We start from the raw sequence: 14,342 nt of genomic DNA, 5'->3' as shown, positions 1-14,342 counted from the left end.
TCAGACCACTGAGCTATCTCACTGGCCCCACAAACACATATTTTAATGAGTGAAACATCTTTTGAAAAGGTAGATGGTTTGGAAATGGAGGCTCTGAAGTTGTCCCCATGATGAGGCACTCTTGAGAGTTGTCCTGGTCCTGGAGAGTCTCTTGTATTTTCCCCCACAAAGTCACCCACAGTCTCCAGTTGGCCCAAGGGATGCTAGGAGCATCCTGGCCAAACATTAGGGATGTCATACCTGAGAATGCTTGCAGAAGATGTGAAGAAATAGTTGTCTGGTAACATTTTTATTTTATTTTTTTTAATTTTAATATTTATTTATTTTTATTTATTACATTTATTTATTTATTGTGTGTGTGTGTGTGGCCAGCTCAGCCCACCAGGGGGCGGGTCTGGCTGGCATGTGGTGCTGGGGATCGAACTGCGGTCCCTGTGCTTTGCCAAGCTTGTTTCAAGTAGGTGCTTTAGACCACTGAGCCATCTCTCCAGCCCCTCTGGTAACATTTTTATAGCCCCTGGCTCCAGCTGTGCCTGCCTGTCCCCTGGCCATTCAGCCATTGGGGAAGTGAGGCAGGAGTGTCCTCCAAGTGAGAGAAGTGGACCTTGTCAAGGAGATTCTAGCCTGGTCTGTGCTAGAAACCCTTGTTTATGTCTGGCAACCTCTCTGACTGACCACTGAGTATTTTGAATTTCACTGTGGTGTTTGTTCTTTGAACCAAGAAAATTGCCACTTGCCCTGGAAGGAGGAGGAGGGACTTTGGGGAAGTAGGCAGGTCCCCACTGCTCCCTCCTACCTCAGCTCATACCCCAGGGCTGGCCTGGCTCAGCAGATGCCCGCAGCACTAGCTGTGGGAGGGGTACTCTCTGCTGAGGGCATGCACAGGAGAGGGCCTGTGAGTGTGTGGAGGGGTTTGGGGGCTGGTGGGTGACGTTTTATGGGTAGGAGGCTTCCCACAAAAGGGAGCTGCTCCAGGCAGCCAAGGTCAGCGGAGTGACCTCAAGAGGAAGTGAGTCCATGGCAGAAGTCAACCCCCCTACAAGCTCATGGTAGATTAGAGAACCTGAGCCTGATGCCTCAGTGTGGGACAGGAAGAGGGACTGGGGCTGGGAGGAGGCCTCCTGTGCCCCCTACTTTGTCAAAGTGCATCTCTTGTGGCACAGCACTTATTTATTTTTTTAATTAATTCATTTTATTTTTCTTGTGTAAAAACCCTTTATGTTGTAGCTACTGCTGGAAGCTGAGTCCTCTGGACAGAGACTCTGGTGTGGGTTTTCACAAGATGGTCGGTGAATTCTGATAGGGAGACTTGGTGAACACAGTCTCTTTCCAGAGGTCAGGGGTCAGCTAGCTGTAGGTCTTGGAGATGGCATCAAAGGTGGCCTTAGCAAAGTTGCCCAAAGTAGCAGTGCAGCCCCTAGCAGAGGTGTAGCAGTCATCAATACCAGCCATCAGTAGCAGCTTCTTGGGCACAGGGGCTGAGACAATGCCAGTGCCTCTGGGGGCAGGGATCAGATGCACCAACACAGAGCCACAGCAGCCCATCACCTTGCAAGGAACAGTGTGGGGCTTGCCGATCTTGTTTCCCCAGTAGCCTCTCCTAACAGGGACAATGGAGAGCTTGGCCAGGATAATGGCCCCACGAATGGCAGTGGCTACTTCCTTGGAACACTTTACACCCAGGCCAACATGACCGTTGTAGTCCCCAATGGCGACAAATGTCTTGAACCTGGTCCGCTGGCCAGCATGAGTTTGCTCCTGCACAGGCATGATCTTCAGAACTTCGTCCTTAAGGGATGTACCTAGGAAAAAGTCAATAATCTCAGACTCCTTGATGGGTAAGGAAAAAAGGTAAATTTCCTCCAGGGACTTAATCTTCATGTCTTTGATCAGCCGGCCCAGCTTGGCAACAGGAATCCACTCTTTGTCCTCAGCGTTACCGGCCTTACCACGCGAGCCCTGCGGCCTCTGCCCAGCTCCGGCCTCTGCCGCATCCACAACCTCCAAGGCCACTGCCCAAGCCTCCGCGGAAGCCGGAAGCCGCCACAGCCTCCCATGCCAGGGCCTCAGGGCCTCCGGCCCCTCCCGCTGCACCGGCATCATCCGTTGGTGTTTCCCAGAAAAAAAAAAAATGAGCACTTCTTTTATACCTCAGTTTCCCTATCTGGGAGTTAAGTCACAGCTACCGCCCAAGAGTGATTGTGCCTCAGAGAAAGTGTAACACAGAGTGGTCCTTCACAGGTCTGCTCTGGTCCTGAGCACCTCCAGAGCCTGCATGATTCGCCCTGTGAGCTCCCAAAGCGTGGAGTGGTGTTATTAGGAGGGATCCCAGAGGGACTTCTGATGAGACTGCAGCTGCCCTGAAAACCATTCTTTCAGGGGAGGCCTTTCAGGAGGGGGATGTGGAAGGGGCTCAGGGAGCAGCAACAGCCCCTCTGGAAACACTGGCTTCCCTTCTCTCCACTCCCACCCTGGAACCTGAGCAAGTCAGCATCAGCAAAGACTGCACGCAGCCATAGAGAGCTGGCCCAGGCCAGGCTAGGGGGCTGGAAAGGCTGCATATGGCAGTCCAGATTTTGCCTAGCTGAGTAGCCTGGCTGCCTTCCAGCCTGGTGTCAGGTTGTGGTTGTACAGACCTTCCCTACATTCACCTTGCAGATGTAGGCAGGATGGGCAAGGTTTGGCCTCACCCCCTGGAGCCCTCACCTGGCTCCCTGACCCTCCCCCCTTCTGTCCGTCTGTCCCTGAGCTCCTGTCCCAAATGCTGCTGCTGTCCTGAAGCCTCTGGGTTGGAGAAGCTGTGTGAAAAAAGGCACACAGACACAGAAAGGGGCCTGAGGAGGCCCAGCCCCAGGGAGGCTTGCCTGCTGTACCAGGAGTGGTGCCAGGTGATTCCCAGCAATTCATCTACCAGTGTGCCCTGTAGGCAACCACAGATGGCAGAAATACCCCACAGATGCTTCAGGATGCTCTGGCTGTCCCAGTACTGTGCTGAAGGATGGGGTCCCTGCCTCATGGGGCTTCCTTCCTGAGGCAACAGGTGATTGAGTTAAGCAGTGGAGAAAACCTGAGGAGATTGCCATAGTGAACCTCAGCAGGGAAACATGAGTGAGTCAGTTTTACCCTGAGGAGCTGGGAGGTGCTCCAAAGAGATGATAAAGACTGAGGCCTGGGGAACAAGGGCACAAGCTGAGGGAGCCTGAATAGGGCATCCTGGGTTCCTGCGGTAGCCTCAGCCGAGGATGACCCCAGTGGCTCTGGTGGCCCTGGAGCTCGAACAACACACAGGAGCGAGCTCTGCCTAGGAGGTCAGCAGTGAGCTAGACCTGGTGTCAGAGCAACAGCAGAGGTATTGTTTATGATTTTTAAATCTTTAAATAATTTTTATAATTGTAGAGTCCCAGAAAGATGGAAAGAAACAGCTCTCAGATACCCTACCCAGTTTCCCCCAGAAGTCACATCTTCCACGGCATCAAAGCCAGGACACTGACATTGGCATATTGAGAGCCTCTAGCTCTGTGTCATTTTACCAAGTGTGTGGATTTGTGCAACTGTCACCAAGATCAAGGTACAAGTTATAAGACTGTCTCATCATAGAGACTCCTGCCCCATGATTGCCACAACCAGCCCTGGCTTGTGTACTGGTCTGTTTTGTGTTTCAATAATAAATTACTGCAGATGGGTTGAGTTGTTCAAAACAGAACAAAACAACTATATTGGCTCATGGCTCTAGAGGTCTCAGGTCAAGGGACTGCACAGGGCATTACATGGCAAGACAGTGTGTGTGTGTGTGTGTGTGTGTGTGTGTGTGTGTGTGTGTTCTAGTCTCTCTTCCTTTCCTTATGAAGCCACAGGATTCAGTCCTTGGGGCTCCTCCACCGTGATGACGTCACTAATCTTAGTCACTTGCCAGAGGCTTCCCCTCTAAACACCATAGTTGAATTAAGTTCCCACACTTCTCCTACCCTACAATGAGAATTAAATTTTAACATATAGACTTTGAGGGTGCACAGAAACCATATCTAAACCGTACCACCTTGGTAACCACCAAGCTGTTCTCCATCTCTATAATATGTCATTTTTAATCTGTTTCTATAAATGAAGTCATACTGCTTATGTTTTCTGTTAATATTGACATGGGTGTGACATATCTGCCAGTTTAGTTTTTGCTTTGTTGTTTCTCTATTTTCTTTTCTGCCTTCCAGTGTGTTACTTAAACATATTTTCATGTTTCATTTTGGTTTATCTGCTGTGTTTAGTGTCTCTCATAGTATATATTCTAGTGACTATTCTAAGTATTTTATTATAAGTGTATAGAAATCAAACCTCTCCTTATGTCTTTTTCCATCTCCCATTTATAATATATTTATCTTAAATATTTTGTATATACATGTCAAGACATCAATGTTATAAACTTTGCTTCAACCATCAAATGGTATTAGAAAATGTGAGGTAAGAGGTGTATTACATTTACTCCTGTTCTTTATCTTTTTCTTTTGGATACCTTGAGATCCTCTTGTGATTTTCTTTCTGGGTAGACAACTTCTCTTATTGACAAAGGGAGGGAAAGAGGGAGAGAAGGAAGGAGAAGTCCTGCAGGTAACCACTGTCACTTTTCCTTAGTTTCAGAATATTTAGATTCCTTCTCATTCCTGGAAGATAGTTTCACTGGGTATAAAACTCATGGTTACCAGGCCTTTTTCTTCAACACTTTAAAATGCTGTCCATTTCTCTGTGGTCCCTGTGATTCCTGATGATGAGCCATGCTATGTGAATTGTGTTCTGTAGAGAAGGAAGGTGATCATTTTCTGTGGCTGTTTTCAGGATTTTTTTTTTTTTTCAGTTTTCAGAGGTTTAACTGTGCTGTGCTTTGATGTGGATTTCTTTCAGTTTACATAGTTTGAGGTTTATTCAGCATCTTGAATCTGTGGGATTATGTTTTTTGCTAAGTTTTGTGAATTCTCAGTCATCATTTTGTTAGCTCCCAGAGGTCTTTGAGGTGTTGTTTCCCTCAGTCTTTTTCTGTTGTTTAGACTGTGTAATTTTTATCTTCAGATTCATCAGATTTTTCCTCTGTCCTCTCTTTTCTTCTCTAGAGTCATTTCTGTTATTATAACACATTTTTTTTAACTGTTCAGAAAATTTTTGTGGTTTTATTGTATCATGAGGCATTGAAACATCTGAACAAATCAATATTTGGGTGGTGAGGCAGCTGCTTTCTCTTTCACTTCTTTGGGTTACTAGAGCAACTTGTCAGTAGATTAAAAAAAAAAAGACAACCTTTTGCATTACTTAAGTCTTTCTAAGGCATGCGCTGGTACAACACAAATGTCTCCTGTCAGATGCAACTAGTCTAGTGCCCAAACATTGTGCACAACACTGTGGTGGCAGCAGCGTGCTGCACCCACTTCCACCACGGCCCTGCTTGCTTGTGTATGATATTTGGAGCATCTGGAGGAGTGTGATAGTATCAGGAAGAGGAGGGAGAAGGAAACAGCATGAGTGCCGGCAGGGAGGAGGTCAGCCGACATTGTGCAGGGCAAGCATGAACATGTCATTGGTGCAAACCCAAGCATCATTGATGTTCTTTAATAGGAACATCTGATGGGGTCTTCATCAACCTTGAGCTGGCCCACAACCATGCTGACGATGCAGCTATCTGGTGTAGGCTGATGGTCCTGTGCTGTGATGCTGTGCTGAATTTTCTGGAACGGAAGGCTAGACAGCTTCTCCACAGTGGCAGCTTTCCCCTGGAACTGCTGTCCCTCCCACGTAAGGCATGATGCATCTATACAAATTGCGCCTAGTTGGGTTCTGTCATTATCAGATAACTGGTAGTAATGTTGAATGAACCTGGATCCAATCTGCTCCCAAAGTGGCTTGTCTCCCATTCTGGAGTGTCACCCAGTATCACTGAGACCCATGTTGGATCTGGTGTGAGCCAGATGGTGATGCCCATCTCTGGATCTTCAGAGACGGGCGGTGGACCATGGGGCTAGGGTCTGCCTATGCCTGCTATAGCTTGCTTGCAAAAGTGACGAGATGCAAGCAACCCAGGCCAGACCGGGCAGGGCCCTAAAAGCCCCATCCGACAGTGAGGAGCAGAAAAAGAGACTGGCCATAGCGCAGGCTGGCGCACCAACCCTGCTACTGCATGGTCCAGATAGGCGCTTGTCTCTATAATACATTTTTAAAATCTACAATATCCTTTTGGTTATTCTTTATTTCTTTGCCAAGACTTTCCATATTTTCATGTGTTTGAATCATGCTTGTCAGTGTGAAGTTTGGTTTTATTTTATTTTATTGATACTGGGGACTGAACACAGGGCTGTCACAGTAAGCTACATCCCCACCCTTTAAAAATTTTTTTAAAAAATATTTGAGACAGAGTCTTCCCAAGTTGTCTAGTCAGGGCTTGAACTTGGAGCCCTTCTGCCTCTAGCCTCCCTGAGTACTAAGATCACAGGCATGTGTCTCCACACCCAGCTTAAAGGCTTTTTTTTTTGTAATGATTGTTTTAAAAATCTTTGTCAGATCACCCAACATTGGTGTCATATCACTGTTTCATCTGTCGATCGTGTTTTCTCATGCAAGTTGAGATCTTCCTGGCTTTTTCTTTGACAGGTGATTTTTTTTTTCTTTTTTATTGGCTTGGGGTATTGTGTTGAGACCCTAGATCCCATTCTAGTCTTCTGTTTCATAGCTGTCTTTTCTGCACCCCAGTCCAGTTGGCAAGGAGGGACTCTGATTCGTTACTGTTGGGAGCAGGGCACAGGTGGTTCTGGTTTCCCCACTGCAGCCTGGTGTTTTTACCACAATGAGAAAACCCAGTTTCTAGGGGAGCCAGGAGACTGATGCACCTAGGTGATACAGAGAGAGTACTGGGGACAGCTTTTCCGGAGCCACAGCCATGGCTCCCATCCTTGGGGACACTACTGATGACCTGGCTGTAAGGCCCAGGGCACCACTACAGGCATAGAGCATTCTGTGTGGAAACTGAACAGGCCAGGGATTGTGTACTAAAGGCCTGCTGGCCAAGCGTTCCTCACCAACATGCCTTGTTCACTAATATTCTCATGGTAACGTGTGTGCTTCCCGTGGAGAGGTGCCCACCAGCTCTTGCATTCAACTTGTCACAGGAGTCCCACACTTCACCGACTTGGCTTCTGAATGTAGCTCTAGTGTGAGCCATTGCCAGGTGCCTCTAGGGCTCTTGGGGAGTATTGTGGGCATGGGCAGCAGGGTTGGGATGAGGGTTCTGCTACTATATCTTTAGTATAGTGTGGCATGGACCATGACCTTATTGTGTCTCCAAGGCCAAAGGTAGGCCAGTGACAGATCTGAGCCCTGACTGAGGAGAGCTGGCCCTGAAGTGGTAGAAGTTAGGCATATGTCATACACCTGTAATCCCAGCATTTGGGAGGGTGAGGCAGGAGGATCATGGGTTGGAACCCAGCCTGGGCAACATAATGAGTTTAAGGGCAGCCTGCAGTTTTGAGACCCTATCTCAAAAAACCAAAAAGAAAGGGGAGTGCAGGGAGCTGAGGCAGACAGTGACATCTGGCTGGAGGCTGCAGACAGAAAGGCTTCCAGGAGGAAGGAAACAGGAGATCAGGGTAACCTCTGGCCAGGGGACAAGATGGGGATAGGCCTGTGATGTGGTTTATCTCTGGAATAAGAATTCTACATAGCGAGAACACTGGGTACTCAGAGAGGCAGTTATGGGGTGGAAGGCCACACTGAAGAGTGTCAGGGCTGGAGCACCCCTGGGAAGCCACTGCCAGCTCTGGAAACTGGGCTCTGCTACTGCCCAATGTAGGGGTGCCTGGTCATCCCTGGACCTCTCCCAATCCCCAGCATTGGGGCTACCAGAGGAGGAAATGAAGCCACTGAATGTGCTTTTGTGGGAAGCCCTAAATGGGGATGTGGACATCCCCACCCCAAAAATGCCTCCACAGCTGAGGAATGAAGGACACAAAGAACCAATTTCTAGGAATGGCTTCCCATTCCCAACCAGTTCCACTATTTGTGGGATGGCACCTGGCAGGCAGAACAGAAACCCCAAGAGGAACCCCTAAAGGGAAGAACTCAGCAGCTGTGCTGACTCATTTCCCATGCATGTGATGTAGTCAGGAGCCCCAGAGCCACAGAACTGGGTTCCAATCCCAGTGTTGCTGTGGTTTCTCATTGACTACTTCTCCTTCTGTACTTGATGAGGGCAGTGCAGGGTCAGGAGCCGGTGAGGTCACACAAGCAAGGGGAGGGAACTGAGCCAGGGTTGGGGGAGGGGAGAATGCTGCTGCTGCTGCTGCTGCTGCTGGAGGCCAGAAGTCACTGAACTAGGATGGTTCCTTACATTCTCCATCCAGCAAATGGCCTGCTGAGGTCTTTCTCCCTCTTCCTGTTGGCTGGTAGCCTTGTTGATTCTTGAGTATTTCTTTGTATATTCCAGAGATATATATCCCTTCTGTGTATGATCTCTCAGCTCCTGGCCTGGATCCTTATTTCCTCTTCTGGGATCTTCAGTGAACAAAAAATAACAAATATTAGTGGAATCAATTTGACTATATTTATTTTTAACATCTTGTTTAGGAGATCCTTCCTTCAACCTTTAGTGCCAAAAACAAACAAACAAAAAAATTTCTTTCTTTTCCTCCTCAAACCTATGGTCTACCTGGAATTGATCTATTATATGATATGAGGTAGGGATTGGGGAGGTGCATAATCAGATCATTTTAATAGCTCCTGCTGTTGTCTGGGTGTGACAGAAAGGTGTGAACCAGTAGGTGAGTGATGAGAGACAGGAGATAATGCTTCCTGAAGAGCCCAGGCCCGGGAGGGAAGGGAAGGACGTGGAGTAAGCTTTCAAGCACAGTCAACAAGGTTCTTTGGGGGTCAACTTCAGGCAGTGGAGACAGGAAAGAATGGGGGTGCCAGGTTAATCATGGCCTTGGCCTTGGTCTCCAGTTTTTGCAGGACATAGCTGGAGATGAGGACTGGGCTCTCTGGCAAATTGCTGGGCAGGACAAGAGGGCTCTAAGCACCTACTCACCAGAGGTCCCAACGGGGCAGGCTGGCAAAAGGAGACCGGGCAGAGAAAAGGGACAGCCAGTGAAGAGCTGGGTGTGGGGTGGTGTTCACACTCACTATCTGTCAGGGACTCACTCCAACCCTGTCCTTAAGAGGATGCTATGAGAACAGGGCTTGGAAATGGGCTGGGTGTGCTCCATGCTGACTGGCCGTGCTGGATTCTCATCCAGGTGTGTAGGACACAGCTATCCATACAGAACAAATGACTTCCACGCCAGGGAAGGGAGAGGGACAACACAGCAGAGGGAATACCAGGCCCACAGATTCTGGAGCAAGATGGCCAAGGCCAGCTTCCCAGCCCTGCCACCATAGGCCCAGCTGGGGGACAGGGCAGGTCATTTGACCTCTCCAGCCTCAGTTTACTAATCGGTAAAATGTAGCAGAGCTTGTGCAGCCAACATGCTACCAGTGTCTTGTAAGTAATGAACACAGCCTTTGAGAAGGTGCTTATCCTTACTTGGGCATGTGAAGCATCAGAGCCACTATGACAAAGTTCATGCACCTAAACTGGCATAAAGGAAGACAGCAGAGACCCTTCCACATGACTGCTAGGGTGTGGCCTGGGGAATTGGCTTTGCAGTAACACCAAAGCTGAACACACAGCTACCAGTGGCCCTGACACTCACCTATTGTGCAGGACATCCCTTATGACTTTTCAGCCGTGGCCTAGAGCTGAGCCCTGTTCATCAGCAGACGGGATGATCTGCAGCAGAATGCATGAAACACTGCAGAATTCAGAACAGACACTGCCACTTGTACATCCAGGACAGAAAGAAGCACATGGGCAGGATCTCACCTCTATAAAGTCCCAAACAATTCACACACAAAAAGTTGCCTTCTGGGAGACAAATGCAATTGGTTACACCCAGAGAAAAGCCAGACAAGGATTAAATCAGAAAAGAGGGTGCTGGTTGCCTCAGGCAGGGACATTTTGGTGGTCTTACTGTCAATGCTATGATTCCTCCTCAGCACTGATGCTCTGGGTGGCACACAGTGACAAGCCCTGCCCCTACAGGTGGAGCGCTGTGTTCACCATCCCTCAGCCCACCACACTGTTCCATGTCCCTCTGTGCTGTCAGTGCACCTGCTGCGCTGCAGGGACAGCCTCCCAGCCCCCACCTGGGCACTCTCTGGACCCACAGGTTCCCGAGGCACTGACACAGGGTTGCAGCAGTCTGCCCCGACCTGATCTCACACTGTGCAGCCAGGCTCCAGTGCTCCCAGAGGGCTGCCTGGCTCAGTCCTCCTTGCAACTCAATGATTCAGGGTCGTTTGAATTCACACCCCTGCTGCAGATCCTGGGCAGGAACTGTCCCCCTCTGGATCGTCCTGTCCGTGAGTGCACCAGCTTCCTGGTTTCAGCAAGGGGTCGCATGGCTTTGCTGGGCTTTGGCTCACCTAACAAAGGCGCCCACCCCACCAGGCTAAGACTGGGGCCACGGACCCTGCAGGTTCCCTCTCCGACCTCAGTTTACCCTTCCGTGGATGAAGGGTATACTCCAGGCCCGGACATACGGAGGCCTAGCCCTGTTCCCGGGGACTTGGGTTCAGATCAACTTGGACACGTGGGAGCCCCCCTCAGAGGCCCCCGCGCCCCTAGCTTTAAGACCCTTGGCCGCATCGCCCCTTGAAGGCGTGTGGTGGGGGTTCGACGGGTGCACGGCATGGGGTAGAGCGCCCTCTGGAGGCCATTGCCGGTCCCGCCCCCGCCCGCGAGCCCCGCCCCCACGAGCCCCGCCCCCCGGTCTCGATCGGCGCAGGCGCACAGCGCGGTGCTCCGCGGGCGGCGAGAGCGAGGCCGGTCCGCATCCGCGCGGCGCCCGCCCCTACCTGCAGGACCAGGTGCAGACACTCCCCTCCCCCACCCCCGCCCGCAGACTTCGCCCAGGTCAGGCACCTCGGGCGCAGCCCTAGACAAGTTCTTACCGAATGAATGAAACGTCGCTGAAAGAATCTTACGGGTCTGAAACCATCCGTGAGTTCCGTGGAAAAGGTGATGATGGAAGAAGAGGAAGGGAAGGTACGAAGGGTACGAGAAGGGACGTGTGAAAAGAATTAATGTGTGCAGGTACCAACTCCCACACAGGGAATGTTGTCATTATGTACCGCGAACTCAGACTAATAAAAATAAAAATTTGAAAGAGGAAAGGAGGTGGAGAATGCATAGGATTTGGAACTGGGCGGAGAGCACTGTCCCTACCGCTGTTTGGGGCACTCTTCCAGAGACACAAAGTTCCTAGTTTAAGTCACTTGCACAGCCCGCAGGGCTCTGGGTCACAAAAATACCCCCCCCCACACACTGTCCCTGCCAGAGGCAGATGCCAGCGTTGCGTCCCAGAGTGAAGGAACTGCCAAGGAGCTCCATATCTACAGCAGATCTTGGCGTCCCTGTTTTGAAATCCCTGGAATTTGGGACTCAGTGCGTTTTGACTCACAAATTTGTACTGCTACTGGTCATTTGTTTGGTACTTGACCCGCAAGCTAGAACTTGGCCTTGTCGATCCCCCTTCTCCCCCAACTGACTCACCTCTCAGCCAAAACAGTTTGTTTAACACTCCTCATTGTTGGTACTGGGTCATTCCTCTCATAAATATTTTAATGTCTTTAGCTGTACCTGGGAATGAACCCAAGGCTTTCAAACTGAACTATATCCCAGCATTTTTTATTTTGAATTTTAAGTTTCTAAATTGCCTGTGCTGGGCTTGAACTTGAAATCCTCCTGCCTCAGCCTTCATACAGGGTGCTGCTGATGGGTTTTTTCAGGAGCCCAGTGCAGCAGAGAAACAGGCAGAAGAAAAAAAACGGAAAAGGGCTTTATTTTCTTTAAGGACACAGAGAGAATTTGGGGAAGATAAGGAATTCTCTGGATTGGAACAAAGGGAGGCTGAGGCTTTCATGGCCTTTTGTCGGGGGTGGGGTTTGAAGGAGATGTTTAGCTATACCTGAGAGAGATGGTTGGGGGTGTCTTCCCTGATGTGGCAGGAAGGGTAAAAGGAAATTGCACCCTGGGCTGAGTTGGAGAAGTGGGGAGGTGGTCTTAGGGAAGATGGGCTTTTTGTTTTAAGGGCTTCAGGCATATTAGTTGACCACTGGGATGATACTAGGCCCAGAACCTATCTGCTGCAATCACAGGTCTGTGCCATATCTTGCTTAATGTAATATTAATTTTTTTATTTTTTGGCGGAACCGGGAATTGAACTCAGGCCCTTGTGCTTGCCAGGGAAGCACTTATTCCACTGAGCCATCTCCCCAGTCCAGTGTAATATTATTGAAAAGTCAAAATGAATGCCATCCTAGCCCCCAGGGCAGGCTGAACCAGGAAAAAAAAAATGCCCCAAAAAATCCTCAATAAATAACCTATCTAGACAGGATAAGGCCAGCGAGATAGCTTAGTGAACTAAGCACCCCCTAAGGCAAGTGAAGATAACGGGGTTCGATACCTGGCACCACATGCTACACCAGCCCTGCCCCTGGGAGGGCTGAGCCTGCACTAAGTCCAGGAGTGGTGACGCACACCTGTAATCCCAGCGCTGGCAAGGCTGAAAACAGGAGGATCTATCTCTACAAGTCCAAGCTGCATAGTGAGAACCTGCACAAAATGCATTTTTAAAAAAGAAGAGAAAAAAAAAAGACAAGATTGACAGCAGAGTCCTACCGTACCATACTGGCCATACTGTACTGGAACCTGAAACAAAAGGAAATGTCAGTAATACTGTGTAGAATTATATAGTCACCTCGGTTCCTTATTTACACCCCACTGTGAGGCCCCCATCAGGCTCAGGCTCCGCCCCATAGGGAAAGGCCCTTGGCTCCCTTAAAGCCAGGAAGACTGCAGGTTGTGAAGGTCAGGCCTTTCAAACCCAGCCCCAACCTGACTCCCAAAGTACCTCCGTGTCCCAGAGCCGGACCTTCTGCCCCTTCCCCCAAACCCAGCCCCAAGGACCCACTGGGGTCCAAGGTCCTGAGTGACCTTCTGCCCTTGGACCTCCCTGCAAGTCCAAAAGCAGTGGGATTTCCATCCCAGTTCTAGTAGTCTATCTTAGGTTTTATTTATGTAATGCACAACAATCCCCTGAGGTGAGTTTATAATCTTGGTTTCCCAAGCAGGAAACCTAATCCCCAAGCAGTTAAGTAACCTGCCCAAGATCACACAGCTCGGAGGCATTCAGGGGAGTTGGCCTGGATCCTAGTTCCTCAGCTAGGATCTGGGCTGGATCCTAGCTGAGGAACCGGCTGAGCTCCAAGCCCGCATGGGAGAGGTTGAAGGCCTCAGGCTCCATTCACCCTCCTCTCCTTGGAGGCTTTGAAGAAGCCCTTTGTCTTTGGTGGAGGGGTTCGAGAAGGGGTTCTCGGAAGTGACGAGCGTGCAGGGTGTGGCCCTCTGCCCCCATATTTGGTCCACAAAGAGGTTTGCACCTCTGCACACCCAGAGCTCCCATCTGGCAGAGGAAAGCCCCAGGTGCAAACCTCCTGCGTGACTCATAAGCCCAGGGTCCAGTGTTTCCTTCCTCCAGCCGGCGGCCACCAGGGAACCATGAACACAGAAGCCCAACTCAACCACCGGGAGAAGGATGAAGGCTGAAGGAAGCAGACACTGCAGGGAAGGCAGAGAAGAGGAGGGAGCTCCGGCCCGGCAACATGTGGCAGCCTCTACCTTCTGTTCCCCGGGCTGCTGCTGATAAAGAAGGGCCCTTGACCCTCACAGCCCTTTGGCTCTGCCTCTGTGTATAGAAAGCTATTAGGTCAGTGTTTAGGTGCCGGTGAGTCACAATCTGGTATCAAATTCCATTAGAGAATCATTCTTAGAGCATTAGATAAGACTTCTCTGTTTAAGAGGCAGACAGCAGTAAAGGGTAAACATGGAGCCTTATTCATAATAACTCAATGAGTGAATCAGAGTCACATTCCTACCCCTAAAGATCATCTAATTCAGACACTTATTCTGTAAATGAGGATCCTGAAGCCCAGAGAAATAAAAGGACTTGTCAGAGGTCTTTGTCCAGTTAGAGGCAGCGTGAAGGCCAGGATACAGAGCTGACGGCTGTGTACCTCACGTCTGTAGTGAGCAGGGGTGGTGTAGGCGTAGAATAGCTCTGTCTGTAACACCGGAAGTGACTTCAATTTTTTTTCTATATTTTTTCTGACCATTAAAGTGTATTTCGCCGGGGATATAGGTTTGCAGCACAGTGCCTGCCTGGCAAGCATAAGTTCAATTCACAGTCCCCAAAATAAATAAAATAAAAACTAATAAA

At 49.6% G+C, this 14,342-nt stretch overlaps 2 pseudogenes; both read right to left on the bottom strand.

Annotated features, from left to right (window-relative positions):
• Positions 1 to 1,216: 1,216 nt before the first annotated feature.
• Positions 1,217 to 2,100, bottom strand: LOC105740975 (annotated as a pseudogene).
• A 3,420-nt stretch (positions 2,101 to 5,520) lies between these two features.
• Positions 5,521 to 6,090, bottom strand: LOC101579146 (annotated as a pseudogene).
• Between the last annotated feature and the right edge of the window lie 8,252 nt (positions 6,091 to 14,342).

This window comes from Octodon degus, unplaced genomic scaffold, assembly GCF_000260255.1.
Source record: "Octodon degus isolate 3935 unplaced genomic scaffold, OctDeg1.0 scaffold00254, whole genome shotgun sequence".
In the NCBI taxonomy this organism is placed as follows: Eukaryota; Metazoa; Chordata; class Mammalia; order Rodentia; family Octodontidae; genus Octodon; species Octodon degus.
Note: the sequence above shows the minus strand (reverse complement) of the source record. Positions and strands in the feature narration are given on the sequence as shown.